The following is a 23,960-nucleotide window of genomic DNA, read 5'->3' as shown; positions in this document are numbered from 1 at the left end:
TAAAACTCCCCTGCAACTCCCTTGTCACATGTCTCGTGTATTTAAATGAGAAAATGAGACACTAAGGCTGGGATTTTTTCAAGTCATTTATTATATATACATAGACACATCAGGAGCTGTAACTGGAACATATACTTCAAACTTCATAAGCTAAATGACTGACTTGTTACTTCAGACACACTCACATGTGGATCTCCTTTCATGCCTGCACTCACTCTGACTGACTACACAAAATGGCAGTGATCTTACACATGCTCAGTATCTTATATGCATATGCTATCTAGCTACAGTGGCTGACTAGGTACAATACACACAATGATCTACATCCTCCCTCCTTGATTTGTTCAACATGCAATAGCAGAACAATATATATTTTACAAGCAAGATATCGCATCAACATTTAATAACAAATTAATTCAAGTCCAAGTCACTGTGTATTTCGGATTGGTTCTGGAAATTCTACCCGATCTGGTTGCATAAAAACTTTGGGTTTAGCAACATGGACAGTCTCTGGGGATTCTTTTACAACTGGAACTTCAGGGATCACATCAGGATTACTTGAAGAAAGTACACTGTCCTCTGGAATTCTAACAAGTGTAGTGGCACTCTGAGAAATAGAGTCTCTGGCATAGGCAATCTGCTGTGTCACTGGTTTGGAGATTGGTAGTATGTGTCTTTGATTCCTCCTGAAATCCAATTCTTCAGATTGTATGATGTAGGATCTCAATTCATCACAAATGTTTCTGACAATTCCCACTGGGCCATATCCTTTAGATGTTTGCATTCTCACAATTTCTCCTTGTCTTAATGGTCTGAGAAGTTTGCTGGATTTATGATAATACAACTTTTGTGACTGGCGTTTTCTCAAAGGTTGAGCCTTGAACATTCTGTTGTTTTTTCATTTGGTAACAATAATTGTTTACTGATTGGTAGAGCTGTTCTAGTCTGTCTGGACATCAATCTCTGAACAGGAGAACCAAGCAAATTATCTTGAGGAATGTTTCTGAGATTAAGTAGGTTACGAAAAGCATCAGTACCATACTGGATTTCTCCAACAAGTGCTTCGCACTTTGAACTGCATGCTCAGCTAATCCATTGGACTGTGGATACTCAGGACTACTAGTAATATGGACAAAGTCCCAAGACTCAGCAAATTTCTTAAACTGATGAATTGTAAACTGCGGACCATCGTCAGATACAACTTTGTGTGGACTACCATGGGCAGAAAAATGTCTCTCCAACTTGGTAATGATAGTGCTGGATGTTAGGTTAGGAAGGTCAATTTCAAACCAATTTGAATAAGAGTCTACTAACATTAAGTAATACTGACCATTCCAGTCAAAAATATCAGTAGCAAACATCGACCATGGTAATTCAGGAATCTGGCTTAGCTGAAGTGGTTCTTTTTGTTGGTGTGATTTAGTACTATTGCAAACTGAACATGCTACAGTTTCCTTCTCTATATCGTTTGACATAGAAGGCCAAAATACTATGCCTCTTGCCCTTCTTTTGGTTGAATCAGTACCTGGGTGACCATGATGCAAAATCTTGATATATTCCTGTTGTAATGCTGTAGGAATTACCACTTTAGGACTTCTCATGGTGATTCCCTCTTCCATCAGAAGCTCGTCTCTATAAGGAAAATACTTCTGTATGTCAAGTGGTAAACTGGTTTGTCATGTTGGCCATCCTTGACTAATAACATTTTTCAGCTTCTGGAGAATTGGGTCTGAAGCTGTGTGATTTCTGAGTTCATCAAGACGTGATGAGGAAATATTTCTGACTACCATGACCTCGAAGTCTGCTTTCTCATTATCATGCTGTTCTGTTGTTTATCTGGGTGCTCTTGACAAAGCATCAGCAAGATAGAGAAATTTGCCTTTTGTATAGACAATATTGAAATTGTACTTTTTCAATTTTAACATCATGCATTGCAAGTGTGCTGGGGCTGTATGTACTGGCTTTTTTCAGAATTGTCACTAGAGGTTGGTGATCATTCCCTATTTGAACAGGTTTGTCATAAATATAATCATTGAAATTCGAACATCGGAACACTACTGCCAAAAGCTCTTTTTCTATCTGTGCATCTCAGTTTGGGTTAAAGTTCTGAACACAGATGCTACTAGTATGCCTTCTTGAAGACATGCTGCACCAAGACCATACGCTGAAGCATCACACAAAAGAGTTACAGGTTTGTGAACATCATAATATCTCAAAGTGGGTGGACTGGCAATTTTCTGTTTCAGAATATCAAATGCTTTTTTGTGTTGCTCCAACCAGGACCAGTTTACATTTTTGCATGTCAACTTACTTAACGGTGATGAAAGCTCACTCAGATCTGGGATGAGCTTTCCTAAATAGTTGACCATACCAAGGAAACGTTGCAAAGATCTGACACTTTTTGGAACTGGCACCTCAAAAATTGCTACTTGTTTAGATGGATCTGATTGTAAATCAAAACTGGTAAAAAAATGACCCACATAAGTAACTTCTTTTAGTTTGAATTTGCATTTCTGAGGATTCAGTTTAAGACTGACTTCACTTGCATGGTCTAGAAATTTCTTGAGGCTTCTATCATGTTCATTTTCACCATTGCCCCCTACAATAATGTCGTCTACTATGATGCACATAGATAACCAGAAAAAAAAATTGCTCCATCACACATTGAAATACTTCGCTCACAGAATTTATCCCAAATGGCATTCTCAAGAATCTGTATCTACCAAATGGTGTAGATATGTGATCTAGCAAAATTTGCCAAAAGGAACTTTTTGCATCTAAGACTGAAAGAACAGTTGCGTTTGACATCAGAGTGGCTACTTCCTCTACTGTACACATTGGATGATGAGGATGCTTAAGTGCTTTGTTTAAGTCTCTTGGATCAATACACATTCGAATATCATCTGAGCGTTTCTTATGAGCTACTACCATGGAGGATAGTTATTCGGTCAGTTCTCAGTTCTTTTACTGGAGTAAGGATGCCTAAATTCACCATTTTGTCAAGTTCTGCTTTTACTTTGCCCTGCATTGCTACCAAAACCTTTTTAGTTGGTCTGACAATTGGGCTTTCTTCGTGGTTTACCTTCATGGAATATGTGGCTGGAAGTTTGCCAAGCTCGTCTTTGAAAATATCAGCATTTTCACTAAAAAGATTCTGTTTAAAACTATCGTTGTTGTTATTCAGACTTATATAGGTTCATAGGTGTGTACTAGGCTAATAGCCCTGGAGCCTTTACAAGCATAGCCCATAGAAGTGCCCTGGCATCATGCCACCCGACGTTAGTTCCCAGTGCCTGTATTAAGTAGAGCCACTGGAGTGATCCCCAGGGTTGAACTTTCTATTTCTCATCCACTCATCAAGATTTCTCATGAAGAGAACCAGAGAGATGCTCTGCTTGGTATGTATGGGAAGTCTACTCCAGAGCATGGGCAGTCTCTGGGTTATGAACCTGTTCCTCAAGCATATTCTGTGAATTGTGGTAATGAGGTTGAGGTCTCTGGAGCATGTGGTGTAGAGGGATTGAGATTTCTTTAGATGTAGCATTTCTAACAGAGCTGGGTCAGACATGTCTTTGTAAGTCAAGCAGAGATCGCCTCTTAGTAGACGATATGTGACAGAGAATCGCTGGAGTTTTTTGAGTCTGTCCATGTAGGACATTTGTTTAAGGCCTAGGACCCTCTTCATGAGGTACTTTTGTAGCCTTTCCAGCTGTTGCATGTGTCTAGTGAGGTACATGCCAAATGGGGCATTATACTCGATGATTGGCCCAATAAGGGAAGAGTAGAAAGAGATAATGATATGGTGAACTTCCTTATTAAATAAAATCACTCCCATTCTCAAACTGTCTTAGAGGCCTAACAGTGACTGCACGTGACTTTTGACTACGTAAAACTGCAAGTCATAGCTGTTCCCAGCAGAATGGCATGTGAGCACTATTGCGCCATCAGTTTGAATTTCGTCACCACCATAAGCAACTAGTTTTGCACACTTTGCTGAATCAAGTTTCTCACCAGCTTTTACTCTAGCAAACATTTATGCTGATATAACATTGCACTTAGATCCAGTGTCTCCTTTAAGCTCTACAGGTTTCTCATTAATTCGTACAGTACAAAATATTTCACTCTTTCTGCCAACTGATAATCTACTGTGGTCACTGTTTCATCGATCACAGAGACACCATCAACATAAAAAGTTTGCTCACAGCTCTCTATCTGATCTACTTGTTTCTTCGGATACTCTCTTTTAATAAAAGCATGTGCCACTTTAGACTTGCAAATCCTTTTGAAATGATTCCACTTTTTACATCTGTGACATTGCCGACCAAAAGCTAAGCACTTCTCTCATTTAGGTTCATGACTACCTCCACAATTATGACATTTAACAATAAGAGTGGTTGCTATCCATCCTTTGGGTTGTATTTCTTTTTCATCTTAGCTTTATGTTGTACACTATCAACATTCGCACTTGCAGATACTGCATGCATGCTTTTCTTATTCATAAGCATATTTGGATGCTTTTCTGTAACCTCAAATATTTAATAAATCTCAGTGGCTTTGCTCAATGTTAAATCACTATCTTGAAGCAAAATCTTTCTCACTGCATCATTATTAAGAGCACACACACAAGCCTGTCTTTTATTAGCTCATCTCTCGGATCACCAAATCTGCACGTTTTTGCTTTATTTCTTAAGTCGGTAATATATGCTACTATAGTTTCACCAGACTAGTGATTTCCTATGTAAAACATGTCCCTTTCTATTGTAATGTTCGTTTGAGGGTTACACATTTCTCTAAATTTACATTTTAAGCACTCAGGGACTTCCCACATTTCAGCCTGTATCACAATATGGCGGTTCTCTCACTCCCCTGAATACACAGTAGGTGCATACACAAATAAATGTTCCCTCTCAATTGCTTACAAGCCAGCCAAATTTAGAAGTATGAATGCCTTTGTATATATGAGCCTTTATCAGAAAATTCAGCCTGTATGAAAATATCATATTCTTACTCAAACACTTACCAGTTCTCAGCAATATTATTATCAAACACCAGAGGTCCAGGTCTATGAAATCCCTCTACTATAACAACAAAATTTGTTTAAATATAAGAATAGACCAGGTATTTGTAATTATGTCCAACTGCACTACAATCTCTCTGAAAAGGTTTATTTTAACACTGCAAACATTGTGAACAATCCAGAAACTTCGGATACTTCGAAAAGTTTTAGTTAATGCAAAAAAGTAGTACATTGTGAAAAAATGCGGTCATTTTAGCATTTCCTTACATTTTAAATACTTTGGAAATTATTCTGAACACTTCTGTAATTATTTCAAATATTTTTGATCAGTATGTCACTATTTCGGACATTTTGTTTATCTTGGTAATTATTTCAAATGTTTTGAATGCTTCTCCACTTATTCGGTAACTGAAAAATCATTTAAACAAATTTAAGTACCTTTGAATAATTGCTGACCTGTTTGCGAGTTGGCTCCTGTATATTTCTCCACTTCTAACTCTGTGCTTAATGGTTTGCAAGCTGCTTCAACTTTGAATCCCATTTTGACACGTCTCATGCATTCAAATGAGCACTGAGGCTGGCTATTCGTTCAAGTCATTTATTATACATAAAGACTTCAGGAGCTGTAACTGGAACATATACTTCAAACTTCATTAGCTAACTGACTGACTTGCTACCTCAAACACACTCAAATCTGCATCTCCATTCATGCCTGCACTCACACTGACTGACTATACAAAATGGCACTGATCTTACATGTGCTCAGTATCTTATATGCATGTGTCATCTAGCTACTGTGGCTGACTAGGTACAATACACACAATGATCTACATTCCTAACCCTACCCACACTTGAGTCCCAAAGCTTCAAAACAGTGGCCTTTGACTGTCTGAAGCTTGAGCGTTTGTAGTAGAACCATTTTAAAACTCTCATTGTCCTAAAAGTATCTTAGTTTTTTTTTTTACATTTTTTTATGTCATGAAAGCCTGAAATAAATAAATATATATATATATATATATATATATATATATATAGAGAGAGAGAGAGAGAGAGAGAGAGAGAGGTCTACTTTAAAGCATCTAAAACCCATAACATCTAATTTCATAACATTGAGACCAGAACACCTAAAACCTAAAACATCTAAAACCTATAACATCGAATTTCATAACATCTAACACTACAAATCACAAGAAAATAACATCCCCTCCACATATAATGACACCAAACTACCAAATACAGTTTTTACTATGTTTCTGCAGCGGGGCAAGCCCCTCTGCACCCCCCCATGTGGGGGGGCTCCACCCCCACACCCTCTGTAAATTAAATATACCAACTCCAAGATCGCACTACATTGGGAAAAAGTTAATTTCCTGACCCCACTGTATCAAGTCCCCCTGCAGAAATGTAGTAAAAAGTGTGTTTCGTAGTTTGGTGTCATTATATGTCGTTATATGTGGTGGGGATATTATTTCCATGTGAGTTGCACTGTTAGATGTTATGAAATTCGATGTTATGGGTTTTAGATGTTTCAAAGGGGACCCATATATAAATATATATATCTATATATATATATATATATATATATATATATATATATATATATATATATATATATAAATACACACACACACATATATATATATATATATATATATATATATATATATATATATATAAATACACACACACATATCTATATATATATATATATATATATATATATATGTGTGTGTGTGTGTGTGCGTGTGTAGATTGTTGAGGCAGTTTGTTTAGTGGTTTGCCTGATCATCAAGTAAGTAAAATAAAAAATAAAATAAAAAAATAACATAGCTGGGCACAAAATGAAAGATATACACTGGCTAGTAGTAGCTGTAAAGAAGTCTGGAACATACGATAAAAAGCTGCTGAACATTTCATAAATGAATAAAAGATTGCTCTTTGAAATCTAAAAAAATAGTTTAAAACTTTTCAAAGCACGTGCAGTTATGAATAAAATTTAATAAAGTTTAATCTTAGAAACACAATGCATGGTACAATGTAGAAGAATATATAGCATTATAAATGAATTCAGACAGCAACAACAGAAGTAATGCAAGAGCTCTTTTTGCGCAGCTGAACTGGTTAAAAACTTTGGAAAGATATATTAATCTGACAACCACAAATAGCGAGACCATAAAGATGTTTTCTGCAAGTAGTTGTAAAATATGACAATGACTGAAACCACATCAAATTCTTACTTCTTAATATAGCTAAGTATATAGTGTAACATGACAAAATAAGAGGTACTTTACAAGCTTTCAGCAACATTATCAGATAGTCCCAAGGTAGTGAAATGAATGTTTCCTTTTCATTTTTAAAGCTATAATCAGTCTTAATTTTCAGGTTCTACAAATGCTATGCCCTGCCACATATCTATATACCATATATCAAACTGAAAAGTGGCACCACAAGCCCAAATGTGCAATATAAGTAAGTTAAAATACACAGTGTAACTAAAGTATTCATGCAGGTGGAATTCATTTGTTGGAATGTGCAGTGAAGACGTGTGATGGAAATATTATATACTGACAAAATATAATGCTACAAATAAAGTTCCAAACACCCTCCTAGACAACTACAAACTATAGACAAAAGGTCCCTCGGGGCTGAAAAACACTGTGTATGCATATATACTTCTGTATTTATGAATGTATATTTTGTATATCTTGTCGTAGTACATATACCAAGCAATCTATCATCAATGCCAAATGCTAGCTTACACTGAAAGTAATGGAGCATTAATCATCAAAGATCTATGCTTAATACAAAGCGAGAAAGCATAAGGCAACTGACACGCAGGAATTAAAAGAGTAATGCTTCATTCTGAGCTGTACAGCTGGAACTGCAGTGCACTGGATTTGTTTTAATACTTCCCTAAAATGCCCTACTTTGCGCAGTCAAAGACTATTACATTTAGTCTTTATACTGTCATTAGACGCCCTGCTTTGCATGTTTGAATTTGTCATGCATGGAATTCATTTTGTTGCTGCCATGATATGCTGTAGCTTCCACACCTGAGGAACACTGGATTTAGTATAATATTCATAGATTAGATTCACAGGTATTCCAAGGTTGAGTCTCATGACCATTCTAACGTTGCCAGTACCTTCCTCAGGCAGCACATACTTTTTCCAGGAGGGCCATACCAGTCAATCCTGGAGTAACTTTGTGGGTACCCATCCAGTTATCTAGTTTATGTTTAAAGGCTGATAGTGAGTAGCACTGCTTAATATGCTGTGAAAGTTTATTCCAGAAGTTTGGGATATACTGGGTGATAAACCCACTCCATCATGCCTTATTTATCTGTTGGTGGAGATTAGGTATCTGGTTCTAGTACTGATGGAGATATTGGACGTGCAAAGAAATAGGAGGCCCAGGGCAATCAGGTCTCTAATGCTGCACTAAGAGAGGCATAGATCTCCTCTCCAAAGTCTACAAACACTAAATAAAAAGACAGAGCTTCCAGCCTGTCTTGGTAGCTCATGGACTTTAGGCCTGTGATCTTATTTGTTACAAACCATTTTTCATTCTAATTGTTTGATATGTTTAGTAAGATAAATCCCAAATAGGTGTTTTACTCAATATTTGAACTAATCTATGCTGAGTATAAGGGAGTGGTTTCTTTTTTAGATTTCCTGACAACTGTTGTTACTTGATAATCAGAAGAAAGGAAGCCATTAACCCAAGTAACTAGGTCCCTAAATACATTCAAAAGAAATGAAGCCATCAACTGAAGTAACTAGGTCCCTAACTACATTCAAAACAAAGGAAGCTTTTGATCCAAATAACTTCATCCCTAATTACATTCAAAACAAAGGAAGCTATCAACCCAAGTAACTAGGTCCCTAACTACATTCAAAACAAAGGAAGCCATCAACCCAAGTAACTAGGTCCCTAACTACATTCAAAACAAAGGAAGCCATCTACCCAAGTAACAAGGTCCCTAAATACATTCAAAAGAAAGGAAGCCACCAATTCAAGTAACTAGGTCCTAACTACATTCAAAACAAAGGAAACCATCAACCCAAGTAACTAGGTCCCCAACTAAATTCAAAACAAAGGAAGCCATCAACCCAAGTAACTAGCTCCCTAATTACTTTCAAAACAAAGGAAGCTATCATCCCAAGTAACTAGATCCCAAACTACATTCAAAGCAAGCAAACAAAGCCATCAACCCAAGTAACTAGGTCCCTATTTTTTTTTTAAGTATGTTTTCTAGACAGTATGATGAAAGGGGAAGTTGTCTTCCAAAAGTGAGGATTCTATACTATTTAGCATTTAGTTTGAGGCCATTTTTATTGTACCAAAAGTTTACTATGATAAGTTCATTCTGGAGGGTTTCAGTGTCATAATGTGACTTAGAAATAACTAAGATGAAAAGGAAAAACACTGCAGCAAACTGTGTTCAATACGGATACAATTAAAAAAAAAAAAAAAAACCTAACAACAGAAACGTTCACAATTTAATTTTAAAACTAAATGGAAAAACAAAGCGTTCGGGTTTCCCCTTCATCAGTGCATGACTATCAACGAATTAAAATTATTTAAATACATAACATCTGACACAGCCAACCAATCAACATAAAACATTCATTAAACTATTAATAAAATTTAAAAAGATTAGTGCAAGCTCATTTGCCTCTCAAGTAAAATAGGTTTTAAACTTACAGCCCCATTCAATCCTGGGGGCATATCCACATTTAATTCAAATATCCATGTAGATTCAGCATTTTCTAATTTATTATTAATGTTTCCACCCCTTGGGTTTTTCTGAATCAGTGTTCTTCTTCTTCTTTCAGCTTTTTCCCAGTTAGGGGTCGCCACAGTGGATCACTTGTTCACTCATGATTGGCAGTGGAGTTTTTATGGTGTTGAGTTGCCGGCCCAGCACCCAACCTTCCACAGAAGGCACACACATGTACACAATCACACCTAGGGCCAATTTAGAGTGTCCAATCCACCTACAGCATGTCTTTGGGATGTGGGAGGAAACCGGAGCACCTGGAGGAAACCCATGCGACCACAGGGAGGACATGTAAACTCCACACAGAAGGCACCCCAGCCAAGGATCGAACCGGAGAACCTCTTGCTCTGAGGCGACAACGCTAACCGCTGCACCACTGTGGCCACCCGTTTTTCTGAATCACTGTTATAGCTCTAAATTTAAACCTATGCGCAGCACTATGATCTAATATGTGTTTAAATAAAGCATTTGTTCCTACTTTCCTTTTAATTTCAAATCTATGTTCAATAATGCACTCTTTCAATTTTCTAGAACATTTTCCTACATAGAAAGCAGGACACAGAACATATGTAGCTAAATAAACAGTACACATTGGGGTACAATCAGCATAATTGGTAAAATTATATTTTCTTTGACTTACAGGATGCGTAAAACAGGTGTCAGTAATTATGTCCCTACAACAATTACATCCAAGGCAGGGATAGGTACCCTTTCTAGAATTCATGGTCACATGAGCCATTCTTACCAATTCTTTGTAGCATAATCTGCTCTTAAGATTTTTCTCATTTCTATACGCAACTCTAGGAGTACCGGGTAAAATATTTCTCATTTCAGGCATAGACAATAGTATATTCCAATACCTTTTAATGATCTTCTCTATATCATTCGACCTGTTGTTATAATTCAACACATATCTCAATTTGTTATTAGGCCTATGGAGAATCAGAACAATTCATCCTTGTTCCAAAATAAGGAGCTTTCTATCAGATCTTTTACTTATAACTTTGTTCATTATCTCATTTACCATCTCTAATGTATATCTCCTTTCAATAAATTCCATTGCCATCTCATTTATCTGTTCTAAGTTCGTGTCATCATCAGTATGCAATCTACTTACGCTACAAAACTGACATTTTAGTGTACCGCTAAAAATATGTGGGGCATGCATGCTGGCTTTATGTGTATATTTATTAGCATGAACAACTTTCCTATATGCACTTGTCTTAAGATTATCATCTTTCTTCTCCAGTTTTATATCTAGGTAGGTGATCATCTCTGGAGAGCACTCCATCTTGAAACTAAGAAAGTTGGTGCTATTCTCCAGATAGACTACAAAATCTCTCAGGCTCACTTTATCACCCTCCCATAACAGGAAGCAATCATCCACAAACCTTTTGTAAAATAAAATTTTAGGATCAGTATAACCATTATCCTTATAGGTATATTTCATTTCCCATTGATTTAATACCAGATTAGCATAGGTATTCGCCATGGGAGTACCCATGGCTACCCCTGATGTTTGAAGATTGGGTTCACCAGCAAACAAAAAAAATATTATTTTATATGGCAAATGCCTATGCTAAGTAGTGTGCTTCAGTAGGACATATTTAAATCTGTGCAATAACCTAGTTGCTCATCTGATTTTGTGGCATTTTATACTCAGTTTGATAGTGCTACTGGATGCTGTAAAATACGGAACTGGTACTTGCAGGGAATGTTGTACATTCTGAGAATGATGTTTTTAAACACTGAATTAAGTTTAATTTTGCTTCTAAATTCTGTTCATTGTGCAGTTGGGCAGTATAGAATTTGCTTTTAGCATGACTATGGCATTCCCTAAGTTGCATGCCTGATTTTGCAGCATTTGTTAGGTAAGATGGCAGAATCTACAGCACCTTAGAGCCAGTTTAACACTGCCATGGAATACTCTATGTTACATATTAGTACAGCATATAATTCAGTAATGTACTACCATGGTATGCCCAAGGTTATCAGGTTGATTTTGTATTGCATATTAGTAACAGCATAACACTGCCATGGGAGATCACAGGATATGGTAGAATACAATTAATTTTCACAGGTAACATATACAACTGCAAAGTTATAAAACTGCTCCTATACTGTAATCTGTTGTATGCATGTCTGCATATACACAGACAAGGGCATATGTGCCCTCTTCCCTGGATTTCCCTTCACAATGCCTCCTACAGCACCCCCAACATCAATCACTGCTGCAGATGTGAAGGGGAGTGAGTTGCACTTGTCTGTCCCACAGTTCACCACACCAGCTGGGCTTACATGTGACAACTGTAGATCTGGCTCAAGGAATATTCATGATGGATTAGCTAAAGAAAATAAAAAAAGTCAAACACAGGATGTCTGAGCATAGCACTTTAAATTCACCAATCAATTTAGCAGTTTGTGACATCATGAGGTAATTCAAGTATTTATAGGGGAAAATGGGAAGGAAGTAGATTCTGATGAAATCCCTGGTAGCAGGGAAGAAAGTGCTCAATCGTGGACATTTGTTTAAATAAAGATTTTCGTGGTGTGGATCCCTGCCGTTGCAGTGTTTATTTTTGGTTTTAATTTGTGGACTTGACACTGTTTGGCTCTCTTTCATAAGATAATGTGTTTGAATTAAGTTGGAATACATTGACTACTGTTTGTGTTTGTGACAAACAAATTTGAAATATGCAACTTTGGTCATTATTAGTGCTATTTTTTTGACGCAGGCACCTGAGAAGGATGCAGTCAACAACATAGCTATAATTACTGGGTCTGTGAGATGTTTGTAGATAAAAATGACTGACCCGGCTTAGTTGATAAAGTTAAAAAGTCATTGGTCTGTCTTTGCAGGACTAGCATGTATTTGGGAAAAGCAAATTGGAATACTTTAATGAAGCCATTTTTATCATAATCAGACATGTGTTGTGTGCACAGTCAATAAAGTAACTATAATTGTTGAGCATGGATGTTGATGGATTATAATGACAGCAGTTTGAGAGGCCTTTTATGTTTGAAATGTTCTGAAATGGGTACTTTTACCATTATTGGTTCATAAATTTTGTTTTGGTGCTTACTGAAAAATTTTTCAAAACTACAGATTTAAAACACACTCTAACAAATGTTGCTGTATTAAACAAGAAATATAATTTGAAACAATTAGGAAGGTAAATCAAATGATATGTGCATTTATGCATGGTCATAAAAATGTGTGCTGGGGGCACACGGTTTGAAAACAGCCTGGGACCCAATGTACACTCAATCAGCCACTGACTGAAGAGCCCAAAATAAAATGCAGTTATGATATGTAGTAATGCAAGGTATAAAGGCTTGCAATAAAAATACCTGTTTGATTAACCAGATGGCACAGTCAGTGTCTATAGGCTGTCCACTGCTCCCCACATTCCTACCCGCCTACAAGACACAAACTAGTGTGTCAGTGTGAAAACTGGAAAGGGTTTCAACAGAAGAGGTTCCTGTCATAACAACAAAGATAATAACTGTGGTCCCCAGGCCTCTGCTGAAAATGGGATCTGTCCAGTCAGAATTTCCAGGTCAACAAAGACAAATAGATAAATAAATAAATAATCTGAACTGTGAAAAATTAGAAAATTCTCTTTTCCCTGAGGTACAACAGTCTTACAGTTAGTATATATAAGGGGTATTGGTGTGCAGGGCAAGTGCTTTTAATATGTAATACTGACTTTCACAGCTCACGGTGACTTACTGTGAATCACATTTAATGTTTCTTAGCTTTGAGAGTTTCCCTATTGAGCCTTAAACTTCTTATAGGTTCATAGGTTCATAGGTAGGTACTAGGCTATTGGCCCTAGGGCCTATATAAGCCTAGCCAAATGGTACCCTGGCTTTCTCCACCCAAGAAAATTATTTTCCTGTGCCCCTGTCAAGCAGAGCAACAGAAGTGATCCCCGGGGTGAATTTCCTATCTCCCATTCAATCATCAAGATTTTTCTTAAAGAGTGCTAATGAGGAGCTTTGTTTGATATAGATAGGTAGTTTGTTCCAGAGTATGGGAAGTCTCTTGGACAGGAATTTATCCCTCCAGCATGTTCTGTTTATTGTGGTGACAAGGTTTAGGTCCCTAGAGCGTGTAGCTCTGAGAGATTGTGATTTCTTTAAGTGGAGCACATCCAACAGCTCCGGGTTTGACATAGCTTTGTATGTTAGGCAGAGATCGCCTCTGAGTAGGCGATATGCGATGGAGTAAAGCTGGAGTTTTTTGAGACGGTCTGCGTAGGGCATCTGTTTGAAGCCAGTAATCCTATTTGTGAGATATTTCTGCGGCCTTTCCAGTTGTTGTAGATGTCTTGTGAGGTACATAGCAAAAGGGGCATTGTACTCTATTATGGGTCTAATGAGTGACGAGTAGAGGGGAACAATGACCTCTTTTTTCCTGGATGAGAAACCTTTTGTGATGAGGTGTGCCACGTAGAAGGATTTCCTGACTACTGTGGAGATGTGATTATCAAAGGAGAGACTACTGTCCACCTGTGTCCCAAGGTCTCTTATCACACTTTTGGTGTTAAGTAGACTACCACCTATGTGGTAGTTCATGGGTACAAAGTTTTTACCAAAAGGGATGACAATGCACTTTTTGGCATTGAGCTTGAGGCCATGACTTTGACACCAGGCATCTGTCTCAGTGAGGTCCTTTTGTAGGATGTCCACATCGTTAGGAGTTTTGATTATGGCTCCTAGTTTGCAGTCATCTGTGAACTTCATTAGCCAAAGACCTTCTGTGTTAGCCTGTACTTCAGAGAAGTAGATACCAAACAGAATTGGACCCAGGACTGAATCCTGTGGTACTCCACTTGTCATTAGTATGAAGTTGGATTTGGAGTCTGCTACTTTCACAGTGTGGGTTCTGTCAGTGATCCAGTTGGCAACCCATCTTGTGACATAGGGATTTATACCTAGTTTAGTGAGTTTATCTATAATCCCAGAGTGGGGGATCATGTCAAAAGCCTTGGCAAGATCTAGATAGGCTGTGTGAAACACCTTACCCTCATCTGCATTTGGTGACTGCTTCAAAGAAGTCTATCAGGTTTAGGAGACATGATCTGCCTTTTACAAACCTGAACTGGGTAGGGTCCAGAGTTTGGAGATTACCAATGTCATTGTTTATAAATTCCATGATGATACATTCCATAGCCTTACAGACCAGGCTCGTCAGGCTAATGGGGCTGTAGTTCCCGTGGCCCATGGTGGCTCCCCCTTTGTGGAGTGAGATAACTGTTGCTGTGTGCCATTCAGTGGGTACAAAGCCTGAGGTGAGGCTATGATTGAACATGGTACTTAGGTGGGTTGCCAGTTCATTCTGTAGTTCATGTAGAAAGCAGTCTGGGATGTTGTCAGGTCCCATGGATGCTGTGTTCTTGGCTTTGGATAGTGTGTTTTTCACCTGTGCAACCATGATTACAGGAACTTTGCATTCTTCCGGTATAGAGATGGGCTCTTTAGGGGATGAGAGGGGGGTAAAGTTAGCACTGAACCCATCTGCCAGGATGTTGGCAATATCAGTTGGTTCTGTATATTTAGTGCCATTGTGCTGTAACTCAGGACAGATCTGACTGTTGCCATTGAGATTCTTTACATAGTTATAGAATGCTTTGTGGTTGTCTTTAGAATCAGTGGCAATTTTGTTTTCGTAACTAGCTTTGGAGGATTTTATGAGGTATCTCAGCTTCTTACTGAGGCTGACCAGGAAGTTCCTCCAATCATGGGATTTTACTCTTTTTTCAAAGTTTCTTTCTTCTGTTGTAGAGTTTGTTTATCAAATAACCAGGAACCAACGAACCACAACCAAAAAGTAAATGAAAACGAAGTCCAAGCCAAAATGAATTTATTACCAACAGCAAAACTTCATACACGGTTCACCATTTACCTAGAGTTTGTTTATGGCAGGGGACCACCAGATTGGCTTCCTTTTTTTTGGAGGATAGCATCTTGGTTCTGTTAGGGATTGCATGATCCATGCACTCGTGTAAGTGCTTATAAAGTGCATTTGTATAGGATTCAGCAGTCGTACCTCTATTGTCCATCAGCATGGGTGTCGTGAAGTTTGCCATTTCTGTCTTAAGAAGAGTGAAGTTGGCTTTGGAGAAATTTTTTACGGTGGCTTCCCTAATGGGGGGTGGGGGTAGGATGTGGATGTCTAGGGTGATTAGCTTGTGGTCGGATCTGACCAACAAGGAATTGACCTCTGGTGTGGAACACTGGTTGCCCATGTTGGTAATGAACAGGACTAGGATATTGCTGGCCCTGGTGGGGGTGTGTATAAGTTGATCCAAGGTGTTGTACTTTATGATTTCCAGAAAATGTTGAGCACAAGAGTTGGTACATGAGTATTTTTCCCAGTTAATGGTGGGGTAGTTGAAATCACCCATTATTAGGGTGTTAGGTTGTACCCTAATATTTTCAAGTGTATCAAGAAATGAGGAGTGGGAATCCTAGGGCATGGTGGGGGATCTGTAGCAAGCTACAATTTGGATTGCGGTCTTGCCCAGAGTTAGTTGCACTTGGATAATCCCGGATACATTATGCTGAGCAACTAGCCTGGAGATGTGGATATCCTTAATGAATATAGACACGCCTCCCTCCACCTTTAGTGTTTTGGTCCAGGTTAGGTGATCGAAAGGTGTGGTATGAATTATAGCCTGGTAATGCAGGGGTGCTCTCTGGAGCCTTGAACCAGGTTTTTGTCACTGCAAAGATGTCGATGTTCTCCATTTTAAGGAGTGCCTCGAGTGAGTGCATTTTGAGGTTTAGACTTCTAACATTGAGTAGCATTACCCTCAGATTTTGCTTACTTGTACCTGTTACAGTGGTGAATTTGTCATTTGAACCTTGCCTAAAAAAGGCACTATAGGGGTGGCAAGAGCCTTAGCCAGTATCCAGAATCCCAAGGGTGATAGGTGCAGGCCATCTCTGGCAAAGCATCATGGTTTGATAGGACATCCAGTATGATGCAGTACATCTTGAAGAAAACAAAAGTACAATATGCATCACATTAATACCTGTGTGTTGTGGAATGTCACACCTCTAACAACCCAGACACATTCTTGCATTCAAGAGCATTTTCTGAAAAATCAACTTAAAAAGCATAAGAAGCAAATGTAAATATTCTGGGAACAATAAAAGCTATTAAAACTGTACAAATAGCAACATTATCAGTAATAAGTAGTTTTACAGTGATAACAGTCAATTTATTTGTAGATTTTCCATAAAGAATATAGTATATTATAATGTCTACAAATCTAGAATTATATTTTTTGCTAAACTTTCACAAAAAGTGTCCTATCTTGAAAATTGTACAGTCTGGACATATATTTTAGAACACTTTTGTTAACCAAACATAGGCATTCAAATGACAGCAAGAAATTCTTCTCTGAATGCATCTTTATTGAAATATTTAGAGAAATATAAAAGAGTATGCTTAATTGTATGATTAGCAATATAAATACCACTGAATAGCTCTCAAGATGTTCAACTTACAGTGAAACTATCAAAGGCAGTTTTTTTGAACAATAGCCAAGGTTTCACCTGCTGCCATGCTGTTTGTAAGTCACTTGGCTTTTGAAATATTAAGTAGATAAGGAAATATTGCTTGTTGTCATAATTACTAACAGACACCTAGCAATATCTCCAGTACAGTATGACATAAATGGGCATTGACAGTGAATTTTCCTTTCTCCTACTATGCCATTTCACACCATACTCCTCAATAGCATGTAGGTCTCACAGTTACAAAAAATATGAACATCAACATGAAAATATCAATAATAAGTGGTAAAAAGTCAATAATTTCACTACTGGCATCCTACACTAACAATCTTTGTTAATTATTCTTTGACCTTTCTAATATCACCTATTATTAGCTGGTCAGTCACTTAGTTAAAGAAGCCAGACCCAAAAAAAGGTTTGGGCGCTATAAGGAGTTATGGTTGATAGCTGAAAGTATGCAAAAAAGACTCTACAGGCTTGAATGAGCCAGCTAAAACTCTGATGTTCAGATCTGTATGCCAGCATTACAAGGTAACCACATCACACTTGCATGGACTAACAAAGCAGTCTAAAACCACAGCATCAGCATCATGGCCAGAACACAACACCTGTACAACAAAGGCCATACACAAAAAATGAAGTTAGAAGCAGTATAGCAACAAAACAATAATAAGTGTGCTGTACAACACACACACACATACACATACACAAACAGAGACACTCATGCACACACATATTCACCTACACACACCATGCATAAATGAAGGTATGTACGTACACTCCTACAAATGTTATTCTTTACAGCATAGTAATACACACGCTTGTGCATGTATAGGTCACAGATACATATTCCATGTGTAAAACCAAACACATCTAAAGATTTGGCTACACTAGCCATGGCAAGAAGTACACATATGCAGCCATCACAGGGCCACTAAAATATACAGGCAGTTTTTACACACATTCAGCCATACTGCATAATTAAAGGTGTTTTACAAACACCTATAGGAATATACATAAAGAACCAGAGCAGAAACCCAAGTCCCTGTACACATAACACACATGCACACACGTGTGTACACACACACACACACACACACACACACACACACACACACACACACACACTCACACACACACACACACACACACACACACACACACACACACACGCACACACACACACACACACACACACACACACACTCACACGCACACACACACTCACACACACACACACACACACACACACACACACACACACACACACACACTCGCACGCACACACACACACACTCACACGCACACACACACACACACACACACACACACACACACACACACGTGTAGGTGTGTTCTCAGAGAGCATAAATGTAGCCATTGGAGTCACTCCGGAATCCATACTTGTCTTCTGCTCTTTGGCATATTATGTATTTGCTCTCCAAATAAAAAAAAATAGGGTCCCTAGTTAAGTAAGTTTGTGGATGATTGTAAACTGGGTGTAATCCTTAAATCTCCTTCGGACATTGAGAAACTGCAATTTGAACTTACACATGGACTAAAACTAAATGCTAAAAAATAGAATATTGTCACATTTGGTAAACAATCCCTCCACCCAGCTTATAGTGTAAGCAACATCCCACTTCCAAATGAAGAAGTTTTGAGAGACCTTGGAACATGGGTAGATAATTCCCTTTACTCTGATCATCATATTGCAACAGTTATTATGAAATCCTTGTATCTGGTTCAACTGTTTACAAAAGGTATCTCCTCTAGATCCAAAGTAGTCCTTACCCCGCTATGTTCTGCATTGATCAAGCCCATCACAGAATACAATGCTCCTTTGGGATGCATATTACCAGAAATATTAGATAGTTGGAGAGACCCCAGAGGTTCCTTACAAAAAAATATCATGGGCCTGAAAGCCCTAAGCTACAAGTAAAGGGTAGAGGCTCCGTCCCTGTATTCAGTGTCCTATAGGGTCCATAGGTATGCTATGTGATTTGTCCTTCAAGCTATTAGAGATCTAGCAGTCCAAGGCCTCTTAGCTCCACAAATTGAACAGTCCAGTGAACACATGGACCAATGATCTAAACAAATCATGGTGAAGAAACAGATTCATAACAAATGACTACCCTTTCTCTGGAGCAAACGTCCACTCCAAATCAAGCAATGTGATATGCTATCCTCCTTTAAAAATGAGTTAGGCAATTACATGGGCATTCACAAATGCACCCCAAGCATGGCTGGCCTATCTCTTTGGAAAGGAAAAGAAAGGCCCGAGGGTGAATAATGGCAAGGTGTAAATGGCTGCATGGCTCATTTGCTTTGTATTTTCTCTAAGTCTATGATATTACTATCTGCTGAATACATGAGTTGGACAATTTAATTAATGGCACTTCTTGCTGTTGATATGTCGTTAACTAACACTCTGATGTTCACATTGGTATGCCAGTGTTGAAAAGTTACCAAATCACATTTACATTACAAGGTAACTACATTGCACTTATAGTGGCCATTAAGCATATATTGGTACGCTGGTGCAGGCAATGATACCAAAAATCTCACTGAGGTGAGCAATAACATAGAAGTTTTCCATGACTGTGTGATTTAGCTGTTGATTCAGAGAACTGTATATATTGCTCAGCCTCATGGCACATCAGAGCCAGGAACTTATCTTTGATTTAGTTAGTCACACTTTGGGATACTCCTACTGTGTTACCTATATGGAGATGGATTGTCACAGATTTGAGTTTGCCATTGAAAGGCATAAATTTGTTTCTAGTGGAAAGGGTTTACCCTACCAACTATATGGACATGTGCAAGGTACATACAACACATACCAGTACCAGCTCTCTCTCTCTAGTCAGTACCCCTCTATAACCTCCTGGTCAGAAAGTTGGTCCATTTGGCAACATTAACAATGCCTGGATGGTCTCCTCCTTCCTGCAGGGTGAGCATTAGGTGACAACACCAAATGGGTCACCAGCATTTTTACCTGCATTACAGCATTTACCATGACAGCTGTCATTTGTTCACTCCTGTACATGCATTTCTGCTTATAATTTAAGAATTGTGAGTAGTCTTACATTTTTTACTTCTGCCTTACAAGAATATAGTAACACTCCTCTGACTTTTGCAATTACACATAGACAGCAGACTGTTGAAGAAAGCTCAAGCAATTATTTATTTGCATATATTAATTTGGGCTTGTCTTCTGGAATCAGCAATGCTCATGTCTACAATGTCCTTGCAGTGTCTTACTGCTGGTGTAAATTGTTTTAGGCTCTCCTCATATGTTAACCTGTCTGCAGCTACACGTCTTAGAATATGGTGAATTGATCTGATTAAACTGATTTATCTTTTGTTGCACTTTTCTGTATTGATATAACATGATAAGATCTAGTTATTTTTATGTTTTACTAGATTAATGTATTTGTGCAATAAATTGCTATTTTAAATTTATAGCTTCTTGAGATATTCCTCAAAATTCTGACACATATCAAGTTAAACTGATGTATTTTAGCAGGAAATGCATGCATTTATGCATGTATGTATTTATCTATTTAGCTATGAATGTGTGTATCTATCTATCTATCTATCTATCTATCTATCTATCTATCTATCTATCTATCTATCTGTCTATCTATCTATCTATCTATCTATCTTTTTATCTATTCACTCATACATTTGATAATTAAGTGGGTATGCTGATCACGTGACATACACAACCTGTCCCAAAAGTCAGGAGAACAAGTAAATTAAAAATAAGCAAATTAAATAATCAAATACAAATAAGGTTAGTAACAATACTGGTTAGAACATTCCAAATATAGCAAAACTGTCAAATAATGCAAAAGTATTGAAGCTCAACAATAAGAATACATATAGAGTGCTAAATTGCAAATAATAATAATAAATATGCCTTGCAGATTCAACAGTGAAGTGAAGTTGTTTTGGAATCTAAGAAGAGATTCTATACAGAGTGCTTCAATGTAATTGACTAGAGAGGTTTATTGAACCTTTGCATTTTATCTAAGTAGCATGCTTTCACTGTATTTATAAAAAAAGTGCAGGCAGCAAAGTTATAAATGTTCTGGGTAGCACTGTTCCATAAAGCTAGAGATAATTCATGGAAAGCTTGTTCAGTCCAATTCAATGAAAATCGCGGTCTCTGTAAAAAAAAAAAAAAAAAAAAAAAAGTCTTGTTGTCAGAGTTACAAGAGGTTAAAATAGGCTCATAATTCTAAAGGGCTGTTTATTTGTTTTAAATAACCACTAAGGATTATAATTTGTATCATAGGATCATAAGAGGTTACTAGGGTAATGGCTCTGGGGCCCTTACAAACCTAGCCAAGAGTTTATCCCCAAAAAGAAACCTCAGTCAGCACCTGTTACCCCTGTCAGTGAGGGACAAGCGTGGAATCCCTGGGACAAATTTGTGATTTCCCATCCACTCATCAAGGTTGCGCTTGAAAAGGGTCAGTGAGGTACTCTGTTTGACATGCATGGGAAGTCTATTCCAGAGACAGGGCAGCCTCTGGGAGACAAGCCCGTCTCTCCAGCAGGTTTTGTTGATGTTGCATATTAGATTTAGGCCTATCGAGCAGGTAATGTGCAAGGAGTTAGACTTATGGATATGGAGCATCTCTAGTAGAACAAGGTCTGATATTGCCTTGTAGGTGAGACACAGATCACCTCTGAGCAATCTGTATGATACTGAGTAAAGTGATAGTGATTTGAGCCTGTCCACATATGACAGGTGTTGGAGGCCATGGATTCTCTTTGTGAGGTATTTCTGTGGCCTTTCCAGTTGGTGCAGGTGTTTGGAGAGTTCCATACCAAACAGGGCATTATACTCAATTATAGGTCTAATAAGGGAGGAGTACAGAGAGGTAATAACCTCCTTTTTTCTCAATGCAATTTCTTTACTTATGAGATGAGCCAAGTAAAAGGCTTTTCTACCCACTGCCATCACATAATGGTCGAATGTGAGATTGTTGTCAACCTGAGTACCCTGGTGTCTCACCACAGGTTGCATGCTTAGGGGGTTGCCATTGATGTGGTAATCATTAGGGGCCATGTTTTTGCCAAATGGTATGATAATACATTTTAATTAAGGCCATGACTTTGGCACCAGTTATTGTAGCTGTGAGACCCTCTTGCAGTATGTTAACATCATTTGGGGAGTCAATGACAGCACCCAACTTACAGTTATCCACAAACATGGTCAGCCATAGGCCTTTTATCTTTGTCTGGACCTCTGAGAAGTAGATGACAAAAAGTAGGGGTCCCAGGACAGATCCCTGGGGAACACTACTAGTGACAGGTCTGCTGTTGGAGGTGGTGGCACCTATTTTGACGTTATGGGTCCTATCTGTGAGCCAGCTGGCCACCATTCTGAAGAGATGGGGATTAACACCAAGTTGTTTTAGCTTTTCAATGATGCCCGAGTGGGTGATTGTGTAAAAGGCCTTGGTCAGGTCAAGGTAAGCTGTATGCTTAACTTTCCCTCATCCAGGACCTTAGTGACAGTCTCAGAGAAATCTACCAAGCACAATAGGCAAGATCTGCCCCTGACAAATCCGAATTGGGTGGGGTTGAGTGCCTGGAGATTGCCTTTGTCCTTGTTTATGAGTTCCATAATAATATGCTCCATGGCTTTACAGATCAGACTTGTCAAGCTAATGGGGCAATAGTTTCCTGGGTCAGCAGTGGCACCACCTTTGTGCAAGGGGATGACAATGGCAGTTTTCCACTCTGCTGGAATGAAGCCTGTAATTAGGCTGTGGTTGAATAGGGTAATTTTCATTTACCTTTATGAAATTTATCCAGTATTACTGAATCATCTTATATACAGTTTTGTAACTTTTGTAAGGCAGCATCTACAGGATCTTCCATAGGACTATTAACGGTCATCAGAAATTGTATATCTAATCTGAGGTTCCTATAGTTTCTACAAATCATTGCAGAAGATGCTACAAATGTACTCTTACTAGACAAATAAGCTGCTTTACAAATAGGAGTCTCTAACATTATGAAGTTGTAATCACTTTTACCTACAGGGGAAAGATCAGATAACACTCACTTTCAGCTTGTTTACCTTTTTAGTTTGATAAACAAATACTTAAATTGTTGTTGTACTTAGCTGAAATATTTATTTCCTTCTGGAAAGAAATAATTTCCAAAGCTTTTCAGTGTGTGCATTATGTCATGCCAATGTGGCTTGCTCAAAACAAGAAAGATTATTGTGAGTTAATCTGGATAATTATGCAGTATGTATATGAATGCTAAGAGTTTTGTTAGTGCACCAGAGGACACTTTTGGAGGTTTCTAAAATATCATGGAACATTACCCTATTGGTGCATTAACTTTGATTTTTTGAGCATCAGTTACCTAAGGCTCAAAATGTTGAGGATAGGCATATTACAGTGTTCCTAGAAATGGGACAACTTTCTGTACCTCAGCTTTGTGCCTTTTATATGATTTCATTATGTTATTCCTACTCTGTTTTTGTGAATTTTTAGTAATACCTTGAAAGCTTGTTTGGTTTTGGGTTCTCACTATTGAGTTACTGCTTTTTTCCCTAACTCAGCTGTAGAGCGGGTAGTTGCCTTTTCCATTGCAGCT

The sequence above is a fragment of the Protopterus annectens genome, chromosome 7.part0, assembly GCF_019279795.1.
Source record: "Protopterus annectens isolate FY-2018-M chromosome 7.part0, PAN1.0, whole genome shotgun sequence".
NCBI lineage: Eukaryota > Metazoa > Chordata > Ceratodontiformes > Protopteridae > Protopterus > Protopterus annectens.
This window is presented reverse-complemented; position numbering follows the sequence as displayed.